Source organism: Peromyscus leucopus, chromosome 16_21, assembly GCF_004664715.2.
Source record: "Peromyscus leucopus breed LL Stock chromosome 16_21, UCI_PerLeu_2.1, whole genome shotgun sequence".
Classification (NCBI taxonomy): Eukaryota; Metazoa; Chordata; class Mammalia; order Rodentia; family Cricetidae; genus Peromyscus; species Peromyscus leucopus.
Genome location: NC_051084.1, coordinates 47,709,735 through 47,735,235, shown reverse-complemented (window position 1 = coordinate 47,735,235; position 25,501 = coordinate 47,709,735).

Here is a 25,501-nt window from a genome sequence, read left to right as displayed (position 1 = left end):
CCATCGGCTCAAACATTTGAATCCTTGGTCCCAGCTGATAGTACTCTTGGGGGAGGTGATAGGTTATTTAGGAGGGGGAGCTCCCCTGGAGGAAGGGGGCCTGAGGTTTCATAGCCTGGCATCTTTCCTGTTCATTCTCTGTTTTCCAACTCCAGATGTCACGTGACCAGCCCTGCTCCTGCCGCCCTGCCTTGTCCCTGGTAAACCGTGCCTTCTCAGCCTGTGAGCCCAAATACATGCTTCTTCTCTGAAGCTGCTTCTTGTTGGGTATTTCCTCACAGCAATGAGAAAAGTAACTAACACAGCCAAAGAGGGGCAATGGCATGTATTCCCTGCCTGTCTTGAAGGGCCTGCCTGTGCCTCCTGTGTGAGCGTGGGTGGTTAGCGCATCTTTGGAATGGATGATGGCACTGCCTAATGGCACTGAGAGGGTGAGCCATCAGCGACTGCCAATGTCTTCTGCTTTACGCCTCACGGCACCAACTTTCCTTTCAGACACATGCCAAGGCCTCTCTCTACACAGACAAGAGTAGCCAGGACTTTATTCACATGCCCTAGAACACTGGAGCTGGAGCTGGGGACTCGGGCTGAACTGTGGGAGCATTTGGTAAGTGCCACTGGCATGTCAAGTAAGTCATGTGTTGAACTGGAAGGCCGAACCTCTGAAGCCTTGGCGAGTTTGAGCCTCGTGTGGTACCCTTAAGAAAGGGTGGGTGAAGACATTGTGGAATACAAAGTAGGCAATGTCATTGCATGTGGGACTCCCAGAGAGTAGGCTGGACTCTCTGGAGAGCAGCCCAGCCACCCACGCCTTAACAGATCATTCCTGGAACATGAGAACAGCAAGAGATGCCAACTTTCAAACACCTACAGCGGTTGAGCAGATTCATCTTAGCAGTATTGGAGGTAGGTGGCCCCACCCCCCACATGGGGCTTTCTGACAGCAGGCAGGCTCAGGAAGCCCCAAGAACAGGGAGCTGATTAATATTAGCACAGCAGGACGAGTAAAATCCCTGGGCTGGATGAAGCAGCATGCCGCTCCCAAGGACCACTGTATTAACCGAAGCAGTGGAGGAAACATTAATGAAGGTGCCCAAGGGAGCTGGAACTCAGTGGAGAGATAACTGCCTCTGTAGACAGGGCAGATTTAATTCATAGCTTTGGCGATGCATCCTGAAATGATGTACCAGCCCAGACCTGTGCTTCGTGGGAAGGCGTTCTGTGACTTTGGTAACAAATCCACTTGTCAAAGTAGCAAGACAGCAGAGAGGAATGTCATAGAGCTGACATAGACACTCTGGACAATGCCTGGTCACCCGCTCCTCAGCCTCCTAGTCATTGCTGTGTTTAAGAGCTTTCATGAGATGCATAATTTATACACAAGAAAATTCACCCACATAAGTGTGCAAGTCGACAGTTTTTAGTATAACAACACAGTTGTGTGAGATGATGTCACCTTATCTCACCCCTAATACTGATATCAACAGATAATCCCTACCCCCTCCATCCTCCTCAGACCCAGGCCAAAAAAAGCTACCTTTATGTCTCCACAGGTTTCCTCAAACTAGACATTCCATGAAAGTGGAACCATATAGCATGTGTTCCTCTGTATCTGTCTTCTTTTACTCAGTATAATGTTTTAGAAATTAATCCATGTTGTAGCCATTATTTAAACTTTGTTCCTTTTCATGGCTGAATAATATTCCATTGTGTGAATAGACATACCAACTTGTATTTGTCCAGTCATCAGTTGATAGACATTTGGGCTGATTACATCTTTTTGCAATTAGGAATAAAGCTATGGCAAAAATTCACACACAAGTTTCCCTTATGGAAAATATTTTCATTGGTATTGGTATGGAGCTACCAGTGGAATTGTTAGGTCATTCAGTGACAGTGTGTCTGACCAGCTGAGGAGCAGTCAAGCCATTTGCTGCATTGTGTGAGGGCTCTTATTGCTCTAGGACCTCAAAGACTTTACTTTCGGTGTCCTACTGTGTGTGCTGTATCACACTACTGAGGACTGATTTCCCATCCTGAATGACCAGTGATGCTGAGAATCTTTCGCTGTCGCTCTCGCGCTCACGCTCACTCTCGCTCTCGCTCTCTCGCTCTCTTGCTCTGTGTGTGTGTGTGCGCGCGTGCGTGCGTGCGTGCGTGCGTGCGTGTGTGCATGTGTGGGCACATGTGTGTGGAATCTGAGGGGTTATTCTTTGACAGAGGTCTAACTGTTATTGGAGGCAGGGTCTCTCACTGGCCTTCAGCTCACAGATTAGACTAGGTTAACTGGTCGACTAACTCCAGAGCTCTGCATGCCATCACCTCTCTAGTATGGCACCACCAGACCTGGCATTTTTATACAAGTGCTGGAAACCGAATTCAGGTACTCACGCTTGCTTAGCCAGAGCTTTATGGACTGAGCCATCCACCAACTTCTATTTTTTTAACCTTAGCTGGAATGCTGAGGGGAGTGTGTTGACCTTTTTGCTGATCCTTATGCCGTTTCATACGGTCCGAGGCACTGACTAGAATTTTAGAATCAGCTAATAAATTCCACTGAAAATGCTAAGATGTTGACAAGGGCTGAGGGGTGCTATGGGCCCCTTTGGGAGAGACCTGCTCCCTTACCAGTCGGATACATGGGGCAGCTACCCAGTTATGTCGATATTTTATTCATTTCTTTCAGCAGTGTGACTTTGGACATACAAAATTTTACAATTCTCTCATTTAGTTTTTAAAATATTTTCTATTTTGGTGTGTAAATGATACCACATTTCTAATTCCACTTTTGGATTATTCACTACTAGTTTACAAAATACAACTTAGTTTCCAGTTTTTAGTTGTGGTATATATATATATACACATACACATACATACATACACACATACATACATACACATATACATATGTATACATATACACATATACATATGTATACATATATAATCTTTTAATTTTACATTTTTAGCTTTTTCATTTTGTTGTGTTGTGTGTGTGTGGGTGAGACCGCTTACACACCACACAGCTCGCTTGTGGAGGTCAAAGGACAACTTGTGTAGTAGGTTTTCTCCTCAAATCATTGGGTCTAAGTTGAATTCTGGCTTCTCACCATATTCTATTACCTACCAAGCCACCTCATGGGCCCAAATATGCATAAAATTTGCCACCATAAATGCTTTAACTGTGCATCTTGGAGGCACTGATACATCTCTGTACCTCCACCTTCACCCGTTTTTTACGTATCTCTTAAGACCAAAAATCTATCCCCATTGAACAATTTCTCCTCCTTCCTCAACCTCTGAAATACCAGCTCTATACTCTATCTTCATAGTTTTGACTCTTCCTACTCCCTGACTGTGTGGAACATAATAACACTGCTTCTGTTGATTGGTTATCTGACCTATCATAATGTCCTCAAGGTTAGTCCACATTGTAGGATATATCAGGATTTCTTTTCTTCCCTTCTCAAGACAGTGTGATATCCCATTTTATGTGGCACCATGTTGTGAGTATGTATGCATCCACTCATGAACTTATGTACTGTAGCCATAGTTTAGTGACTATGAATAGAAATGCTGTGTATTTGCTATAAGCAATACCCTGCTTTTCATAGCTGGGTAGGCACAAATCCACAACAATGGAATGGTTGAATCATACCTTAATTCTATACTCATTCTTTTTATAAACAAAACAAGTTTTCTACGGCAGTACACTTACAGTCCATCCTCATCATCAGTGATACTTATTATCTTTTTTATAAGATATATTTATTGGCGCAAGTGAATATACACTTGTGCGTGCAGGTGTACAAGTGTGTAGATGCATGTGTGTGCTCATAGATGTATATGTATACACACACACACACACACACACACACACACACACGATGCCAACAGCTGAAAGCTGGTGAAGTATTTACTCTTAACTACAGAGTCTGTCATATTCCAGCTTGTCTCCTTACATGTTGCCTCTTTGCCGACCAACAAAAGGTTTATCTAGCACATTTACCATGAAGGTGGCAGGAAGCACACAGGGAGAATTGCTGAGGGCTCTAAGTGGAATAAGAAATCATGAGGTCAAGGACTCAGATGCCAAACTTCCCACAGACCAGGAACAGGGCAAAAGGCCAATACAACCCAAGAAAAGAAATAAGAGATTGTTCAGAAAGTCACAATCCGCCATTATGGTCCAAAGAAAGGCATTAAGCACATACACCCCTCTCTCTCCAGGCCCCCACTATGTACCCCTCATTGGCTTGGATCTTCTTATGTAGACCAGGTTAACCTTGAACTCACAGTTGTCTGTCTTTGCTTCCTGAATGCTGGGATCAAAGCTGTGTGCCACCAAATCCAGCTCAGAGGAGAGTTTTGATGAGATCCCAATCTAGATAGGTTGGCCCATGGGCATTCTTATTAGGAATTTTCTTATTTGGTAAATTGAGGTTGACACAGTCGCTTCTGGTGTGGGTGGGATGAGTTCTGGGATTGTCTAAGTAGAGTGAGTGAGCTGAGCATGGGCAGGTGGGCATTAAACTACGCTCTCCGCTCTTCACTATAGGTGGAATGTTACTAACTGCCTCCATTTCCTGTGACTCAAATTCCTTGTAGTGATGGACTATAGCTGGACTTGTGGGCTAAGATCAGCAGTCCCTCCCCTAGGCTGCTATAGTCAGGATATTTTATCACAGCAACAGGAACAAAATTAAGGCAAGATGACTAATAACTGAGAGAAGGGATTCCAATGAATTAGAGATGCTCTTTTAATCACCTGTGGTCCTTAGTGACAGGTATAATTAAAGTAAGCCAAGGTAATATTAAATAACACCCTGTAATTGAATTCTGGCATGGAGACAGGAGGCTGCCTGTCACTAACAACATGCTCTCTGTGGATCCAGGATGCTTTGGCATCACACATGAGATAATTTATCCATCTCATGAATCTGCACAGTGGCCTACATGAGAAGTGGTGTTAGCCTATTGTTTTGACTTGTGGGGGGTTCATAAACTAGAGAGACCAAGGCTCCTGGAGGGTTATAAGTTATAAGGGGCAGAGCTGAACCCCAAATCGTATCTCATTGGCTGGACCATCCCCTCTACTTTATCAGCTGAAACATCAGGAAGTGTAATACTTCCCAATGGTCCTTTATAATTAGCCTGAACCTGACTAAGAATCTTTGCCTGATTTTACTAAGTCACCTGCTTATATGCATGTGTGTGGGGGTATGGATAGGTTTGCATGTTCATGGGCATACATGTGTCTGCACATGTGCTTGGGGAGGTGGAGCTGATGTAAGATTTCTTAGGCACCATCTACTTTATTTTTTGAGACAGGTCCCCTGGCAGCCTGGAACTCACCAAGGATTAGTCTCTTGCCTGGCCAGCAATTCCCCAGAGTTCCACCTGACTCCACCTCTACCATGCTGGGGTTACAAGTGTGGCTGTTGGCTTTTTATATTTTTGGTTGTGAGCCTAGCCTTTAACGGCTGAGCCATCTCTCCAGCCCAACTGTTGGCTTTTAAAAAACCTAGTTCTAGAGATAAAATGCAGGACCTCATGCTTACAAGGCAGACACTAGTGACTGAGCCATCTGCCCAGCCTAAACTACTTCATTTACATACTAGTTGACATCTCCAGGCTCCCTCAACTGCCAAGGGCCGTGGGAGTATACAGCAGGTGACAACTAGTATGTAACAGGTCAACCCACCAGACCGACCTGATGGGGAGCTCCACCTGGCAAGGCTGTGGGGTCACTGGCTGTGAAAACCAGTTGTTTTCTGTCTGTAACTTTCTCAGGTGCCACCACTTACCTCCCTAAAATGAATAGCTGTGGGGTTCTTTCTCTAGCCCATTGGTAGTGTGTTTTACATCTTTGGGCACACATATAGCTGTGGATGGTCAGGAAGATGATTTCTGCTTAAGCTGTATAGTTCTGATAATGCTAGAATATTTTTCATAACTGACCCAAGAAAGTAACAGTCACAAAGACAGCAAATTTTGGACTTCAGAACAAATTCAAAAACAGACTAGCTGAGAATACACGAAGACAAATTCCCAGGTGTTTATTGCTAAATCAAGGTCAGGCATGAAGCAACTTTGGCAGACCTAACCCGCTGCAGTAATTCTCTTTCTGCACATACCCCAACCACTCAAGGTTCAGCCAACTAACTGCTATTGTTAAGTCCTGAATTTCAATGTCATTCTCTGCCTGGGAACGCTAACCACTCAGGCTGCCTGCTTGGCCAAGCATTACTCACTGGCCAGTTAATGTGACCTTGCCAGCCTGTGAGAAACCGTGTGATTGCCTACGAGAATCAGTTTGGCTCTGTCTCTGATTGTTTACTCCAGAAATGCTTTGTGACCCTGAGAATGAAACTCATATTTGTACAGAGTTTGCCTGTGAAGGGGGGGGGGGCTGTATGGAGCTATGTAGGGGAGCTGTATGAAAGAGCCGTGTAAAGGGGCTGCTGCAATGTTGAGAGAGACGTGAAGGAATGGTGTAAAGAGCTGTGCAGTGAGGGAGGGAGTGGGAGTGTGTGTTAGAGTGCGGGTGTGCAGAGGGAGCTGAGGAGAGAAGATGAGTAGCTAGGCAGGAGAGAGAGCAAGAGAGATTTTTTTAGAGAGGACTTTTTAAGGTGAAGTAAAAGAGAAAGTTACCCTCAGAAAACGCGTGTTTCCTTATTTTCCCCCTCAGATAGAAAAAGTCTAGCCCTTGCCACATTCATGGATATTTTATTTTTGCATACCCTGATGGTGACTGGAGGCTGGCCCTCCAGTTACCAATATTGAACACTTTCTGTAACCTTGACAAGCAACATGGTTTGGGGGTCCAGGATTGCCTACTCTGCCATGTAGAACTTCCTGGTAAAGACAGCTTTCCTAAGTCACAGGCCCCTCTGAGTATCTGCTCATACTTTGTATCTGGAAAATCTTTTAGTCGAAGGCTCCTGAGAAGATAAATTAGTTAAAATTGGAGCCTGGGGGCATATGCACAGTCTCGCTGCACATTGCACACTAAATAAACACCAATTGCACTGAACAAAAATATGATTAACAGAAGGCATAAGGCTCCCTTGAAGTAGCACACAGTAAAGTGGACTTTCATTGGTGTACAGTTGTGTGAAGTTTAATAGGTGTAAAGATTCATACAAACACTACAGTCAAGAAACAGAACAGGTGGCCACACAAATGCTCTGTGAGGTTGCTTTGACATCACACCTTCCTCCTAGGAGCTAATCTATGCGCTGTTGCTGAGCTCTGTCCTTTGGAAAATGTCATGTGGATGCAGTCATGTGCTATGTAATGCTGCTGAGTCTGCTCATCCCAAGTCTGCACAAGGTACTGCTGGCATTTTGCATTTGGTGGTGATGCTGTACAACTATGTAGCAGTTCCCTCAGAATCGAAGCTTTCATTCCTGGAAGGAAGAGGGAGGCTCACAGGACTGGGGGTGTAAGCAACCTTACAAGTCCCAGAAATACAAAACTCACACGATTCACAAAGCCCCTCTCCAACGTAATAAAAGCAATAAATAACTCTGCCTAGCCAAGCCACCTGAAGGAGAAAATATTTGGATTGGAGAGATGGCTCAGCAGTTCAGAGTGCTTGCTGCTCTTCCAGAGGACCTCAGTTTGGTTTTTAGCAACCACATTAGGCAGCTCACAACCCTTTGCAACTCCATCTCCAAGGAATCTGGCACCCTCTCCTGGTCTTCACAGGCAGCTGTACATACATGGTGTTCAAGTGCACACACACACACACACACACACACACACACACACACACTCAGAGAGAGAGAAATAACAATGAAAACTATCTTTAAAAAGAGAGGAAATGAAAGCGAGGGCTTGCTGGAGGGGCAGATTAAGTGTGAGTGGAAGGAGGCAGGATTCACACAGTGCCACTTTGGAGTCTGACTAGGTGGCTTCTAAGGAGGTCTGACATCTTCATAGGAATATGGCGGGAAGAATGGTACATAATGGTCTGAGTGTGAATCCAGGGCCACCGGAGACTACAGAAAGTTCCAGACCTTGAGCCAATGGTCACTACTTCAGGAAGTCAGAGAGTATACAAAATAGAAAAAAAATATCCCAATGAGGCAGCTAGGCCATCCTGTGGCTCTCCAACAACCCACACTGACCAGCTCTGTCCAAGGCCATGTTGTGCTTGTATGGTAAATTCTTTGCCCACTGAGCCATCTCCTCACCGCCCCCCCCCCCCCACACACACAAGTGGTTTTCTGAAAGAAGTCACTGTCTCAGCCTGGCCCTCTTCTTTTTTCTCCCTCTTATCACCAACACCACTCATATATATGCAAATGGACCTGAGGTAGCAATTTAAAAAAATAATAAAAAAAAAAATCAGAATCTCAGGCTGCACATCAGTTCGAGGGAGGTGGCATGGAGGAGAGCCAGGAATCTGGCCTACTTTATGCTCTCAGAATTTCATAAATCACTCATTCAACCAGGCACAAAACTGGGTTATGCCTATTAAGGTTCTGGGAGCTATAAGAAACCTGTTAGATTTATTGTTAGCCATATCTGCAAACCGTTCCTGACAGGAATAAAAGCTAATTGAGTCAGGCTGGCCGCTTTTATTCTGGTGTGGCTGGGGGTTACACGTATGCGGATGTTACAAAGAAAATAGGACAGCTACATGCCACAAACCACGAAGAGAGCAGTCCACTTTCGAGCTCGGCTTCAGCCAGAGCCAAACGTCCCTTGCAGAGCTCGCTCTCTCTTCTTGCCTCCCGTGAGCTGAGGTAGGCTCACCCACCCAGTGTGGAGCTGTTCTCCTGGCCTCCTGGCTTCTTCTCACAGGTTTGTATTGCACTGATAGTACTTGTGGGGTGACAGTGGAGGGTGCAAAAAGGATACACTGGCCCCTGCATGTGTGTGCAGAAGGGTATCCTCTATGTTTCTCCTCTTTATCCCCACAAAATAGAATCACACGCTGAACCTGATGATTGCTGGGGCCACTGAAAACAAAATGTAGCCATGCCTGGATTTTATGGAAATTCTGGGGATTCGAACTCAAATCGGTGTGTTTGCACAGCAAACTATCTTTCCCATTGAGCCATCTCCCAAGCATGCATTGTCGGTATTTTTAGAACTGCTTCTAACTTGCCTCCAAGAAGCCCTCAGTTTACAAGAAAGAACGCTGGACTTGGGAATCTCTAGAACTGGCTCTTTTCTGTGCCTATGTTGGCTACCATGAGCCTACCCATTATAATGAAATCAGAATCATGACTAAATTTTTGTCACTTAGAGGCTCTGTAGCTAGACAGGTTTCTACAATAGGCTAATTCTTGGTATAGGCAAATCTTGCACTCAAAATTAAGTCCCTTTTACCCTGTGATCTGAAGCCAGTCTCTGTTGGGGAATATTATTTTAAGACGTGTTGCTTTTGTTTGTGTTGCATTTGTTTAACTCTGTGAAGCTGTGTTAATGTGCCTGTGGAAAACACCTGATAGTCTAATAAAGAACTGAACGACCAATAGCAAGGCACAAGAAAGGATAGGCGGGGCTGGCAGGCAGAGAGAATACAAAGAAGGAGAAATCTGGGAGGAAGGAAGAAGTAGCCAGAAAAGGAGGAGGACATCAGAGGCCAGCCACCCAGCTACACAACAAACCTCAGAGTAAGAAATAATGAATGGTATACAGGAATAGAGAAAGGTAAAAGCCCAAAGGTAAAAGCTAGGTGGGATAATTTAAGTAAAGCTGGCTAGCAACAAGCCAAGCTAAGTACAGCCATTTATAATTAAGAATAAACCTCCATGAGTGATTTATTTGTGAGCTGGGTGGTGGGCCCCCCAAAAGAGCAAAAACAACAACAACAAATCTCCAGCCATTGAGCCTGGTCCTTGGTTTCTCAGGGACCTCAGAGAGTGAGATCTGGTGAATTCCATGCCTGGCAAAGACAGGGCCACTAAGGGGCAAAACCCCTCAGGTGCAGACTCTTGCACTCTCGCTGCCCAGGCAAGACTGAACGCTCAGGTAGGATTTCTTTACGTCATATCATGGCTTCAGTTTCTGTATATCCATTAGACTAAGTGTAGCAAATAAATTTCATTGTTATTATTATGTTGAAATGAAAGTTTCTAAATCCATATTCTAACTCAGGAGCAACGGTGCTGAGTTTGATGAATGATGTCTGTCCTGGTCAAGTGGGGGTATAAAGGCACTTCTGTTACATTTTATTTATCCCTTAGTGGCATAGTGATCCCCTAAAAACTAGCACATGTATTTGTAAGTCCAGGCCTAAAAACCAGCACATATATTTCAAGTCCAGAGATAAGAACACATCCACACATGCTGATGCCTGTATCAAGACATTAAACACATTTAATAAAGCAATTGCTTTATTCACTGGGTAAACAATAAGTTAAATAAAACTGAAAACTTCTCTTCTGTTAGGTAGATAACTATCTCAGTAAAATACTAGGATGAAGACCTGGATCAATACTCCAAAACCCATGTGCACACAAAAGGCTGGTGTAATAGTGCATGCCTACAATACTAGCACCGGGAATGTGAAGAGAAGCAATTCCCTGGGGCTTGCTGGCCAGGTCCAGGCCAGTGAGAAATCCTGTCTCAAAAAGCAAGTGGAAAGAATTCGAGGAATGACACTCAAGTCTGACCTTGGCCTTCCACTTGAACACACATGCATGTGTACCTTCACGCAGGAACATGTACACACATGTGCATACCTATCCATGGACAAAATAAAACTCCTTATGGATTCTCAGCAATTATCATGAAATTCTTGTGTAAATTAGTTTCAGATGTATGTTTTAGTCTTTATACCATGAAGCTTGAAGTTACATTTCCTAGGTTAATGAAACTGTTTAAAAAGAAAAGAAAAGGAAGTTCTGGCCTAAGCCAGTGGCCTCATCTGGCATTTTTTTTTTTTTCGAGACAGGGTTTTTCTGTGTGTAGCCTTGGCTGTCGTAGAATTAACTCTGTAGACCAGGCTGGCCTCAAACTCACAGAGATCCACATGCCTCTGCCTCCCGAGTGCTGGGATTAAAGGCGTGTGCCACCACTGCCTGGCACAACCTGGTATTTTTATGTGGGTCATTGCACTTACAGGAGAAGTATTTCACCAAGTGAGCCAGCCCTCCAGTCCCCTTGGAGGATTCTCAAAGGGGGAATCTAAGACCAGTCCACAGTTTTGAAACCTTCTTTTGTCCCAAGTCTGGTGGCTCATCCTTTGTAATCCCAGCATTCAGGTGGCTGAGGTTGAGGTGGGAGGATTGCCCTGAGTTCAAGGCCATCCTGAGAAGAGAATAAGACCGTGTTTCACAATAAATTTTAAAAAATTGTATTTCCATTGTCATTCGCTGAAGGATGCTCAGATCACAAAACAGAAAGCTGGTATAGATCTCCAGATGCATGGCAAGGAGGGTCTGTTCTGAGCTAGCTGCGAGACAAGAGAGTGTCTTCGGTCTGCACCAGGAAGCCCAGGACACCAGGTCGATGCCACCGGCATGTATCACATTCAAGATGAGTGGCGCCGATGGCATCTCCTTGCTTCCTGGAAGTTCCTACCTGTTGTAGAAGATGGTCTTGGGAGGAAAACAGCCTCCATCTTCCTCACCTCATCTGGGCCTGCCTGCAGGATTCCATCACCATCTGGCTTGTGTACTGTTGACATTTCCTCAGAGAAGGAAGGGAGGCGGGGTGAGGAGGATCCTCACCGGAGTTTCCAGCCGCTCCTCCCAGCCACTTGAATACAATTCTGTCCTAGTTGCTTGCAGTCTAGGGGTCTCAAGAGGTCCTAAGGGAGGTTGCTTGAGGGGGTCTCCACCTATACTGAGTGGAGGCTTTCCACTGAGGCTGCTCTGTAGTCACTCATACTCCTGTGGGCAACCCCTCACCCACGCTGTAAGTAAGCCCAATAAGATGACTGGTTCTCCAGGATGATCTGTGAGGCAGTGGTACTTTGGTTTGTCACTGGGACTTATGAGGAGGGTGTAGACATTGTTTATGTCTCCCCAGGGAAGGATTTCTTGAAACACCATCTGATGTAGGGCTCGAGGGACTAGCTCAGAAGCCATCATCACCAAACGAGCTCCTGAGTGGAGTTTAATGTTTTCCAATGGATCACAAACACTCAAGCAGTAATTAATGATTTGATTCATTGTGCTTCTGGGAGCCGCTGTCCAACAAAATAATCCAAGTAATTTAAATCTGCAATAAAGTGGGAGGGTGACAACATTCCAGGGCTGCACACAGCAATGATTTGCTGGAGAGGAGAAACACCAGCATTTTTATTAGTGCTACATCCAAATAATCCATGGGAAAGCAATATTGAGTTCATGAGTGATTTGAGTACATTCCTCTGTAATAATCCTCCAAGGCAGAGTCAAGTCCAGAGGCATTTTTGGTGAATGTGCATAAGACTGAGGGTTCAGTAAACCAACACATTTCATCAAAATTACTCTGTACGTTTCTGAGACAGACAATGTTTGCAGAATGCTAACTGCCTTTTTATTCTGAATAAATTTCTTCCGCTATTAGCATCTGGCATCTGCAACTGATGTGAGCTCAAATGTATCCCTGGTAGAGTCAGGACGTCCCTACATGAGCCCCTCTCAGTGTCCCTGGCTTGAGGCATCTACATGCAGGTGCAGCTATTCTGTCCGTCACATACCCATGGAGGAGCTTGGCACTGCTCCATGTCAGCCCTATCTTGGGGCTCCGGGAGTGCCTAGGTAGGAGTATTACCAGACTTGGGGTCACAGCCTGTTCCCAGAGGTCATAAACCAGATTTGGCAACCTTTCTTCTATAAGCCAATTCAAACAGCAAAATTAATTTTAAAAAGGAAGAACAGATTTATTTAATGTAGGCACATTAGGAAGAGGGCAGAGAAATCTGGTGCACCCATTCCTGCGCTCCCACCCAAGTCCATCTTCTGGGTCCTGACATTAGGTTACTGTTGAAGTTAACAGTTCTCAACCTGTGGGTCATGAACCCTTTGGGGGTCAAATGGCCCTTACACAGGGGTCACTAAGACCATCAGAAAACATAGATATTTACATTATGATTCACAACAAGTAAAATTATAGTTATGAAGTAGCAATGAAAATAATTTTATGGTTGGGGGTCACCACAACATGAGGAACTGTGTTAAAGGGTCACAGCATTAAGAAGGTTGGGCACCACTGATTTAAGTAGAAGGCTAGGGTTATGCATATCTAAGCAGTCCAGGTCAGAGGGCTGGCTTGCCCATACTGGCCCATCATTATGGTCTAACAAATGGTCAACCTCTTTCATGGAAAAGTTTCCCCTGTGGCTGGCCCAGGCTCTAGACTTTCTCTTTTTCGGGCATGAGATTCTTAGGAAAATTCCAGCTTCGTGGGGTCCTTTGTGTGGTAGCTAAAATGGGAAGCACAGTGTAGATTATCTTCAACCATGCAAGGATGGTTGTAGGGGGAGACACTGACACACACTGAGATGGGCAGACGCAGCTTGGGGGCAGGGGGAGGCACCAGAGCATCTGTGTGCTGTGAGCATCAGCCAGAGACACCTCAAGACTATGAATCCCGAGGGGTTTGCTGGGGCATGGAAGTTCTGGAAGGCAGGGTGGGAGTCTCCAGTGGCACCCATTGAGCCATTTGAAACGAAAGCCCATGTGTTTCTTTCATTGATCATTTACCTCTAATGACAGAAAAACAATCCTTACTAATGGTCCATTATGAAATCAAGGAGATTTTCCAGCAGGGGACCCCAAGGGTCTCTGTGGGGACACCTGCTTCACTTGTCCCACGAATGTTTTTGCCAAGTGGCTGCTGCACCACAGGCAGTTTTATATGGTGAGAATAAATAAGAGAAGCAGGTTAGAGAAATGAGTAATTACCTCCTGATACACTAAGGATGATATTGGAAATTTCAAAGAAACTGGATGAAAGGACTGTGGATGCTCTCACCATAAAGGATACATGTCAGAAGCGAAGGGTCAGGGATTACCATGTTCTGCTCATCGCACAAGTAAACCTGCATCAGTGTTCCACATTGTACCCCCAAATATGGCCAACCGTATGTGCCCACTTTTAAGAAAATGGTGAGATATGTGTGCTTGCTTTATAAGGAGCTGAGATCAATTCCCCGAAATGTCAGTCAAAAGCCAAGTGTGGGTACAGACTCAAACTCCAACACTTGGGAGGCAGAGACACATAGATCCCTGGGACTCTCTGGCTAGACATACTAACCAAACTGGCAATCTCCAGGCTAATCTGAGATACAAGATGGACAGCATCTGAGACATGCCACCCAAGGTTATCTCCTGACCTCCACACATGTGCACACCCGTCACCCCACACACTGTTAAATGCTGAGGTAGGGAATGGCAAGGAAAACGTTAGGAGGAGGCACCTCTGAGGGCAGGGTTACTCAAGGTCAGCAGGAGAGAGCAAGGAGAGGTTTTGTTGTGACAATGGGTCTCTTACTTGGGGATGAAAGAGCTCAGGACATTGCAAGGATAAAAGCAAGAGCTGAGCAGTAAGCTGGGTGTTGGAAGGGTCTTTGGTGGGGTGAGGGCAGAAACCTTGGACAACAGCTGGGCATCTGCTAGGTTCTACAGCTGCAGAAACTTCTTACCGCACCATGGTCCTGCTAGGATGCTTTTCTCTCACCAGGAGTTATGAACTGAGTGACCGTATGTCTAGATCACCCCAGGGTAACATCTGCATTCCTTAGATCGTGTTAATAGCGCCTCTCTCCCTTCTTGAGTTGCAGGTGTGTTCTGGATTGGATTAGAAAGTTGATGTTCGCCCTAGCTATGGAGAATTGAACATCTCTCCCAGGCCTGCCTTGTAATTGACCCACCTGGTTCATTCTCCCTTGCCTCCGGGTGTAGATGCAAAACCTATAAAAACTCAGAACACAGTGTAGCATGAATCTTAAAAGTTCTTATTAATAAAATCAAACCTGAAGCCAGGTATTGGGGTGAATGCTAGAAGATCAGAGAAGCAGAACAAGCCACAGCCACCTCACCTTGCCAATTTCTCAGCTGATCCTGTTTCCTCGGACTGGAAGCTTCTGAGTCCTCATCCGAATGGATCTCAGCTGAATTGCTGCTCAAAAGCCTAAAAGCTTAACCAGGCTCTAGTTCCTGGTCCTCAGGCCTTATATACCTTTCTGCTTCCTGCCATCACTTCCTGGGATTAAAGGCGTGAGTCACCACGCCTAGCTGTTTCCAGTGTGGCTTTGAACTCACAGAGAGAGATCCAGATGGATCTCTGCCTCTGGAATGCTAGGATTAAAGGTGTGAGTGCCACCATTTTCTGGCCTCTGTAACTATCTAGTGGCTGCTCTGTTCTCTGACCCCAGATAAGTTTATTAGGGTGCACAATATATTGGGGGGACACAATATATCACCACAACACAGCTTCTGGATGGTTCACCATATTCTGGTCCATGAATCTTTACCTCTCAGTTTCTTGATGTCAGATGCAATGTGGCCAGCTGTCTCACATGCCAGCCCTCACACCCTCTCCATCACGAGCACCTAAAGTGTGAGACAAAAATCAACCTTTCCTTTCTGAAATTTTTTGAATTGGGTATTTTGTCACAGCAATGAAAAGAAGTAGACATTACACATTCCAACTCAGCCTTGAACACTCTGGGTTTCAGGGTCCCAGCTGCTGAGTCACCCTTCCTCATTGGCTCTTCGTGAAGTTAAAGAACGTCACTTGTTCTATTCAAAGATGTTATCAATACATCTACATCTTGCCTCAAAGAAACAGAAGACCCAGACAGTCAATGGTTCAGTCTCTTCCCGCTTCTTCCCTCCCTCTCCTTAAACCGAGCTCTTGATACAGGAGTGTTGCACAAATCCTAGTTGGTCTTATAATAACCCGGAGCCAGATGTTGGGGTAAATGCTGAAAGATCAGAGAAAACAAGCCACAGCCACTTCTCACCTCACCAACTCCTCAGCTGAAAGGGGAAGATCCTGTCTCCACGAATCCCCAGACTGCATGCACCTGAGTCATCAGCCAAAAGGGCTAAGTTTCTGTCTCCTCTGGCCTTATATGCCTTTCTCTGCCCAGCCATATCATTTCCTGTCTCAACCTTCCTAGTGCTGGAATTAAAGGCATGTGTGCTTCCCAAGTATTTCAAGCAAAGGCATGAGATCCCAAGTGCTGGGATTACAGGTGTGTGCCACCATTGCCTGGCCTCTAAGTTTAGTGGCTGGCTCTGTCCTCTGATCTTCAGGCAAGTTTTCTTTGTTAGAGTACAAACCAAATATCACAGGAGCTATTCTATGCATTGTCCAAACTTCTCCACATACTCTGAGAAAAGCATCTATGACACAGCAGCATTAAAGGCCTATTAAGAGAAACCTAAAGCCGGGCGGTGGTGGCGCACGCCTTTAATCCCAGCACTCGGGAGGCAGAGGCAGGTGAATCTCTGTGAGTTCGAGGCCAGCCTGGGCTACCAAGTGAGTTCCAGGACAGGCGCAAAGCTACACAGAGAAACCCTGTCTCAAAAAACCAAAAAAAAAAAAAAAAAAAAAAAAAAGAAACCTATTTCCTTCTAGTTAAGAGAATGCATCTCAGGCCTGAGATTGGGCCCTAACATTCTGGTTAGGCTGGTAAGCCATCTAGCCAAGGGACCAACCCTGGGAAGGCTAGCTCAACTTAAGTCACACTAAAGACACAGACAGAATAAATATCCTTTTAATGAAAACTGTACAGTGTCTATGACCCACCAGGAGGTTCAGCTAGGTCTGCCCACCATCTCAAATTCTCTACCTGTCCTTCTACATCTATGTTTTCTGTCTTCCTCGGTGGTGAGGAACTTTGCCTCTTTTTTCTTTTCTGTCTCCTTTTGGATGTTAGCCAGAACTTCGAGTTTCCCTAATCTTTTACAAAACAGACTCCCTCCTGGAAGTTTGTCTGCCTGACTCCATGTGGCTGACCTCCCTGCTGGCTCAACCCGAATACCATGGCTTCTTTTCTTTCCTCTTCTACTTCCTATTACCTTCCTCCAGGAACCTGCCAAGACGTAAAGCTTGCCTGGCCTGGAAAATTCTAATAAAAATGTCCAGGAGATTCTGTTTGAGTCTGTTCTTAAATTCTCTTATTAATGAGACTAAGAATATCAAGAGAGTGCCCTAATTTCTCCAGTATCTCTTTTTCTTTTACTTTACTGATGGTTTGTAAGTCATTGACCTTGTTTAACATCAACTCCAAAAAGCAAGTTAAGGGTATTTTTTGCCTCATAAATTTTTTTGGCAGAACATAGATTTGAAGCATCAAGTAGCTGTAGGTCTAGGGTCTGAGAAGAGCACATGGATACCATGTGTGGCAGCCATACCAGCCAAAGTGCAGAAGGCACAAAACAGGGTCATCCAAAGACACACAGCAAAGAGCTCCACATGCTGCTTAATTATTTCCGTCCAACACAAACTAGTCTTACCTGGGAGGAGGGAAGCACCATTGAGGAATTGCCTTCATCAGAGAGGCCTGTAGGCAAGTCCATGGGGATATATGCTAGATTAACGGTTGATTTGGGAGGGCACAGTCCACTGTGGGTAGTGTGAACCCTAGGCAGGTGGTCCTGGGTTATATGGACAATAAATCAGATCAGCAACGTTCCTCTGTGGTTTCTGCTTTAGTTCCTGCCTGATTTTCTACCTTTGTTTGCCTTGAAAATGGACTATAACATTCAAGATCAAATAAATCTTTTCTCCCCCCAATTGGCTTTGGCTCATGATGTTTATGACAATAAAAAGTAATGTAGGATACTCCATGACATATACTGGGTGGCCAGCACTGCTAGAGGATAGGCATGAACAGGGGGGGTACTGGCATGGACTGGGTATTTCCTGCATGCTCAGGAGTGTATGTGCCATTTGGGTGTGCTGTATTTATGTCTGCACATGCACATGTGGTGTGTATGTGTGTGTGTGTGTGTGTGTGTGTGTGTGTGTGTGTGTGTGTGTGTGTTTCCATGTACTTATGGAGCTGCATGTGTATGCATGGAGTCCACAAAGTCAACAATGTGTATCTTCTACCATCATTCTCTGTTGTATAGTAATTTTTTATCCAAGATACCACATTGTTTCTTAGGAGGAAGCCCTATCAACACACAGGATGTTATGAGTAGAAATGAAACATTCCATCATTCAGGGAAGCTAGTTAAGCATGGGAAGAAAAGGAAGTTTCAGGAAGTCCCTGGAACTAACCAGATTTACTAGCCCTCCTCCTTCCTCAACTGCATACTACTCTCTGGGAAAGACACTCTTAAAGTAAGCTGAGCTGCTGTGAAGAACCAGAGCAGCTGAGCTGCCTGGAATAAGCAGAGACAAACCTAGTGACTTAGAAGAGGCGGAGACCAGCTGAGCTTCCCAGAAAAGACACTTTATTGTGCGGAGTGGTCTGAATATTGTGCAGTGTGCTGTGGGTTTCCAGATTTTTTGAGCTATTGCCCATGCTTGGGTGGGATTTTGGTGATGCAGAGCTGTCTTTGAGTCATTTTTGCTCCTGTAAGTATCCCCATATTCATATTCCTGTAAGGACTCTCCCACCTCCACCCCCCCCAAAAAAAAAAAAATAGAAAAAGAAAAAATCATCAGTTCACCAAATTTATGGTGTCTGTACTTTGGTCCCTCATCAGTTTCTGTCTCTGGGGTGAGTAGATATTTGTTCATTTTGCCCCCAAAACAAGAATCTCCATCTTAAGTTTTTGAGACAGAATTTCTTGCTGAACACAGATCTTGTTTATTTGACTAAGATGGCTGGCCAGAATGTCTCCAGGGTCTCTTTGTCTCTATTCCCGGCATTGGGGTCATAGATGCTCACAAGTGCTGGGGCATCTTCTCACCCCAGTGCAGGCTTTCAAGTATTCTGCAAAGTTAAATTCAGGGACACAACAGCTACATCTGCCCGAAGAGGTTGTCCAGATGTTTTTGAGGTAAATGTTTTTTTTAAAAAAAATAGAAAAACAAACACTCGGAGAAGTCAGGCTAGCTGGCCAACATGACGCAGCTAAAGGCAAGAACATTTTAAATTCAACTCAGCGCTGACTTCGTGACAACCCTGAAATGCTCCTGTGTGTTTGATCCAGCATTGTCAGAGAAATCATCCTTTAATTCAGAGAGAATATATGCCCCTGTGCTGGCACGCAGCAGTGTGAGCTCGGTCACCTTTCCAGACACAGTGAGAAATACAATAGCTACAAAGGGACACAGTGGGATGTGCCAAACCTGCTGCCGTTACTCGGCTAGAATTAGTGGGAGAAAAAAAAGAGAGAGATAATTTGGAATGGCACCTCTACCTCCCCTTGTAGAATGACTATTCTCCACTTTCCCAGGCTCTCTCATTCAGAGAGCAGAATATGAGGCATCACAGGCAAGGCAGAGCACAGGGTCACCCCCACTTTAGTCATGGAGGCATCTGAGCAGACAGGATGTGGCTGTAGAGGTCCCATTGAGGTACAGTTTCCATCAAATGACCTCCAAGGAGCTTTAATGCTCGCAGAAATGCTACCATAAGCCACCAGCTGCGGCACTTCCTTTTTCTCTTTGCTGTGGCCAAACACCTGGCCAAAGCTACTTGATGAAAGGAAAGGCTTATTTGGGGGACACAGTTTGAGGGTACATTCCACCACGGCAGGGAAGGTAGTTGGTCACGTTGTGTCCACAGTCAGAAAGCAGACAGAGAAGATCACTGGTGTTTAGCTCACATTCTTCTTTTTATTCAGTCTAGGACCTAAGCCCATGGACCTAAGCTGCTTACATTGAGGGTGGGTCTTCCCACCTCAAATAACATGAAACTCCCTCAAAGAAATGCCCAGAGCTTGGCAGGTGACTCTAGAGTCTATCAGGTTGGCAATCAGACTCTTCATACAGAGCATCACCCATTTGCTTGTTCCCCAGACGTGGGGGATACTATTGATCTTTCTCATCCTCTCTGTCTATATTCAATCACTTCAAAAGCTTGTGGCCTTTTTCTCTACATAGAGCTAGAGTTACACCCCCCACCATGAACACTATGAAGGACTGTCATATCCCAGGCCAGATCTGAGACAAAACAGAACTCACCCAGACAGTGGACTCATAGAAGCCAGCTTTCACAAGGTATACTTGAACTTATATTTGGCTAGGTAGAAAAGGGTTGGTACTTCATAATGTAGACAGGATCCATCCAGTTCTGACTTCCCACATGCATCCTTGTATACCTCTGGACTGCCTAGCTCCCAGGTTCATGCTGTTATCCCTGCAGCTAGCCATCAGCTTTTTAAAAGCTAAGTCATAGGCGGCTTCCCCTGCTCAACACTTCAATCAATGGCTTTACTTCCTATTCAGGATAAAACTACAATCTTTAACTTTTATTTATTTTTCTGTACCTGCATGCATGGCAATGGGAGGGGAGCACATGTGTGTACCATGCGTGCACTTGGAGGCCAGGAGTCATTCTCCAGTGGTGTTTTTCAAGTGCCATCTTGTCTTTTAATAGCATTTCACTGGGACCTAGAGCTCATCAACTAGCCTAGGTTGTCTAGAAGGCAAACTCCAAGGATCCTCTATCTCCCATCTCCCCAGCAGTGGGATTATTACACCAAGATCTTTGTGGAGGTTCTGGGGATCAAACTCAAGGTACACATGTTTGCTTGGCAAGTGCTTTAACAGCTGAGCTACCTCTTCACCCCCAAACCCCAACTTGTTAAACAAAGTCCAATAATATTCAAGCCTAGTGGGTCCAGGGACTAGAATGTGGTAGATTGAATGAGAAATGTCCCCCACGGAATTTGGTTTCTGAATACTTCATTCCCAGTGTGTGGAACTCTTTAGGGAAGGTGACACAGCCGTGTTAGAGGAAGTGTGGCACTAGCCTCGTGCTGATTTCAGCATTCTCTCTCAGCTTGTTTGCATCTGCAGATGTGAGCTCTCAGCTTTCTGTTCCAGCTGCCATTCCTTGTAGTTGGCTGCCTCGCCTCCCCACCATAACGAACTCTCATCCCTCTGGAACAATAAGCTAAAATAAAGTCCCTCTCACATAAGTTTCTGTCATCATGGCGTTTTATCACAACAACAGAAAAGTAACTAATTCACTAGGCATAAAACTCTACCAAGAGCTACAGCCTTAGCCAACCCCTTGGGTTAAACATCCTCTCTCTGGTGTGTGTGCGTGCACATTAAAAGGAAGACCAAGTGTAAGTCAGTGGCATCTATTATGACAACAATATGGACCAAGACAGGTCTACGGCTTTGTCAACATGGACACATGGTCAGTACCACTTCAGTTCTGGGGAATCTGTCAGGAAGGTCAGCTTACATCCACTGGGTAGACTTTTGGTTAGGCCAGGAAAATAAGCCAGGGTGAGATGTAGATGTCTTTGCTTATATCTTTCATAGTATTCTTTTACTTTGAACAACAGGTCATTTTAGGCCCTGTACACTGATGGATGCTACAATAACAAGTGTGCTATAGCATGTTCAGTCATTCTGTTATATTTAAGTAATTGGTATTTATTTTTCTAATATCAGTGTAATGATCTATCATGGTTTGAATCTGAAACATCCCTCAAAGACTTATTGTCCTAGTCTCATTTCATTGCTATAAACCCTCTAAAAGCAACTTGGGAAAGAAAAGGTTGTTTTTATCTTATAATTCCAGGTAACAGTCCATCACTGAGGAAAGACTAGACAGGAGCTTGAAGCAGAAATCATGGAAGGATGCTGCTTGCTGGCTTGCTTGCTCTCTAGGTCATTTGATGTATGTGTGTGTATAGGTTCCTCTGCAAGTAGATGCACCTGCAGAGGACAAAGTTTGATGTACATTACCTTTCTCTATTTTTATTTTATTTTATTTTTGAGACAGAGTCTCTCACTGAATCTAGAGCTCTCTGGTCCTATGTTAATTGACCAGCAAGCCCTAGATAGCCCCCTGTTAGTGCCTCTTAGTGTTGAGATTAGAGATGCAGGATGCCATGTTTGGCTTTTTACATTAGTACAGGGAATCCAAAGTCAGGTCCTCATGTAGTGCAACAAACACTTCATCCTATGAGCCTTCACCTTCGCCCTAAGATCGGTTGTGAGTGCTTGTTCTTCAGCTGGTGGTACTCTTTGGAGAGACCGTGAAACCATTAGACACCGAGACCTAGCTGGTAGAATTGTGTCACTAGAGGTCTTTGGAAGTTATAGCCTAGCCTTGATTGCTCTATACTCCTTGGTCTTATCATCATCCATTCTACTATGGCTTCCCTGATGATAGACTGGGGTCTTCCAATACCCATGAGCCCAAATAAATCAGTTCTCTAAGTTGTTTCTGTCTGGTATTCCATGAGTGATGGACTGAATATGTATCATCCAAATTTATATGTTGAAGCCATACCCCCACCAGTGTAATGATATTAGGAGGTCACACCATTGGAAGTGAGTGGGTCCTGAGTACTTTGCCTGTATAAACACCCTAGGGGGCTTTCTCAGCTGCTTTCTGCCATGTGAGGCTACAAGAAGTTGTTCTTGTACAATCAGAAGCCCAAGATACTCACAAAAAGCCCAACCTGGACCTTAGGCTTCCACATTCAGAGTTATGAGAAATAATTCTCTGTTGTGTATGAGACACCCAGTCTCTGTCACTTTGTCATAAAGCTCCAAGTGACTAAGATAGGAAGTGACAAAATCTTATCTTCCTTAAGTAAAAAATTGTCTGAATGCTTATGATCCGCTTGCAAGACGCAGTAAAATGCTACTTCTGCTCTTTCCTGAACTGCAGACTTAGCTCTCCAAGGTGACATACTAATGATTCAAAGCTCACAAGAAATACGATATTTAAAATGTAACTGCAGTTTATAGGAAAGCCTTTCTGTTTCTATTTTGTCATTACATAAAGCTGAGATTTTTCTGCTTTAGAAAAATTTATATTATATTATTTTCTGAGTAATGGATGTAGAAAGTATCTAAACACCCCAAATATAAAGAAAAATTAAAATATAACACAACCTACCATGGGTAATCCATTAGCATATTTGGAGTCTTTCCAAGATATGGATATTGCAAATTTGATATCTAGAATAATCTTTAAGAATAATTTTATGACTTGCTTTATTTTTCATGAAGAACATACAGGAATTCCAAAGTTTCATATACATATTTTCAATTCTTTATTTTGTGTGAGAGAGTGGTCTATGTCCATAGAGTGTGTATATACGTATGTATGTATGCAGGTGCTCATGAACAGACATGCAGGTGTGGAGAGGAGAGAATGATGTCAGTTGTCCTATTCTGTCAACCTCCACCTTAGTTTACTGAGACCTGACTTTGGATTGAGCCTGGAGCCAGGCTGGCAGCTAGCAAGCTCCAGGAATCCACTATTGCCATTACCTCAATGCTGAGGTTATAGGCATGTGATCATACACAGGTTTTTATGGGTGCTGAAAACTGGACTTAGCTCATCATACTTGCATAGAAAGCCACTTTTGCCCACTTTATAGACCTTCTTTTCCAAAAAAAAAATTAACCATGACTTTATGACATTGTTTATTGAATGATCCTGGATGCTGAAATCACTTAAAAGATGTCTATCTTAATTATTTTTCTGTTGCTATGATAGTAAAACATATCCAAACAGGTCCACACACTATAAACCCAAGAATATGGGGGATATTTCTCATTTAAACCACCACATTCCTCTTCCCCCATAGTCTCATGTCCATATCATAATTCAAAATGAATTTAGACCAGCTTCAAAAGCCCCCATAGGCCTTCAGTCACAACACTGTTTTTAAAAAATCCAAAGTTCAAATTCTCTTCTGAGACTCAAGGCAATCTCTTCATCTTAATCCCCTGTAAAATAAAAAAGTAAATCACATACAACCAACATAGAATGATGAAGAATATGCATTAACATTCCAAAAGGGAGGAAAGGGAATTTCAGTAGGGAAATGCTGGACCAAAGCAAGACAAAAACCCAACAGGCAAAATATCAATCCTTACATTTCTGTATCTGATGAAAAAGAGCTCAGATGGCTCCCCCTTCTAGCTTTGTTGTAAGTCTTTATCTTAGCTAGTCCCACTCCCTGTCTTCAGCTCTCCTTGGTGGATGTCTCAGAGCTCTGGCCATCTCTAGCATCTTGGGGTATCCAATAAGATGAAGACTATATCTCATAGTTTTACGAAATGGCCTCTCAGGGCCTCCATGCAGGGACTCCTCTGCCACATGATTGGCCTCAGTGGCTCTCTGAAACTGCAGAAGAAGGCTATAAGACCCCTTTACCTGTGTATCCTTCATGACTCCAAAGACAGCACCTTGTGGTTGACACTGCTAAATTTGGCTGCCTGCCTCTAGCCTCATTGTTAAAGTCCTTGCTTCCTTCTGAAACCTCTTAAACTGTGTATCTACAATCAGCTTCACTCTCAGTATGACTGTCTTCTAGGCTTCCAGGAGATAGCCTGGAGTGGGTATTCACTCCACCCATGACCTTGGGATAGCTGGCCCCATAGAGATGGTGCTTCTTGCCTGCCTACTGTGACCTCTTAAAAGGGAAGGGGGCGGGGGTTGGAGGGGCTCAATGGGAAAAATAGACTCCCTGATATAATCCCCCAGGGAAAGATGGGGAAGCTACAGACCAGGTGACCTAACCAGGCACCAGGAAACCTTCCACATCCAAGAGAGAGCTCCTGACCCCCTCCCCCTTCCCTTTTAAGAGGTCACATAGGCATTCCCCCTATCAGGCCAGCTAACTCAAGGTCATGGGCAGAGCAAATACACACTACAACAGCCCATAAACTGATGTTTACAGCTTTCAACTTCTAGTTCAAAGTTACAAAGTCTTCAACATTCCTCCAAAAGAACAATGTGGTCAGGATCTTCACAGCGATACCCAACTCCTGGTACCAACTTCTGTATTACTTACTTTTCAGCTGCTAAGACAAGACATCATTACCAAGATGACTTATATAAGAAGGAGCTTCTTTTGGCTTACAGTTTCAGAGATATCAGTCCATCATAGCAGGAAAGGACAGCAGCAAGTGGCAGGCAAAGCAGCTGGAAGGGGATGATGGGAGGTCACATCTTCAGATGTAACACTAAGAGGAGAAAGCAAAGCAGAAGTGTTGAAAGCCTTTTAATCTCAAAGAACACCCTGGATGACGTACTTTCTCCAGCAAGACTGTACCACCTAAAGCTCCCCAGACAGACCCACCTTCTGAGAATCAAGTATTCAAATACCCAGTCCAATGAGGGAACATGTCTGACTCAAACCACCACAACTACCATGGACAAACATCTGGATTCCTTCCCCAGGACTGAGTAAAACTGAGTGTGGTGATGCATACCTGTGTTCTCAGAACTCAGGAGGTACAGGCAGAAGGATTAGAGGGTCAAGGCTATACTTGAGTTTGAATCCAATCTGGGCTACATGTGACTCTGTCTCAAAAAGCAAGCAAACAAACAACAAGGAACAATGAAATAAGGGGGGGGGAGATAGAAAAGAAAAAAAGTAGAAGAGTAAGAGGTTGAGAGGGATTTAGATAAGAGACAAAGTTTCATAGA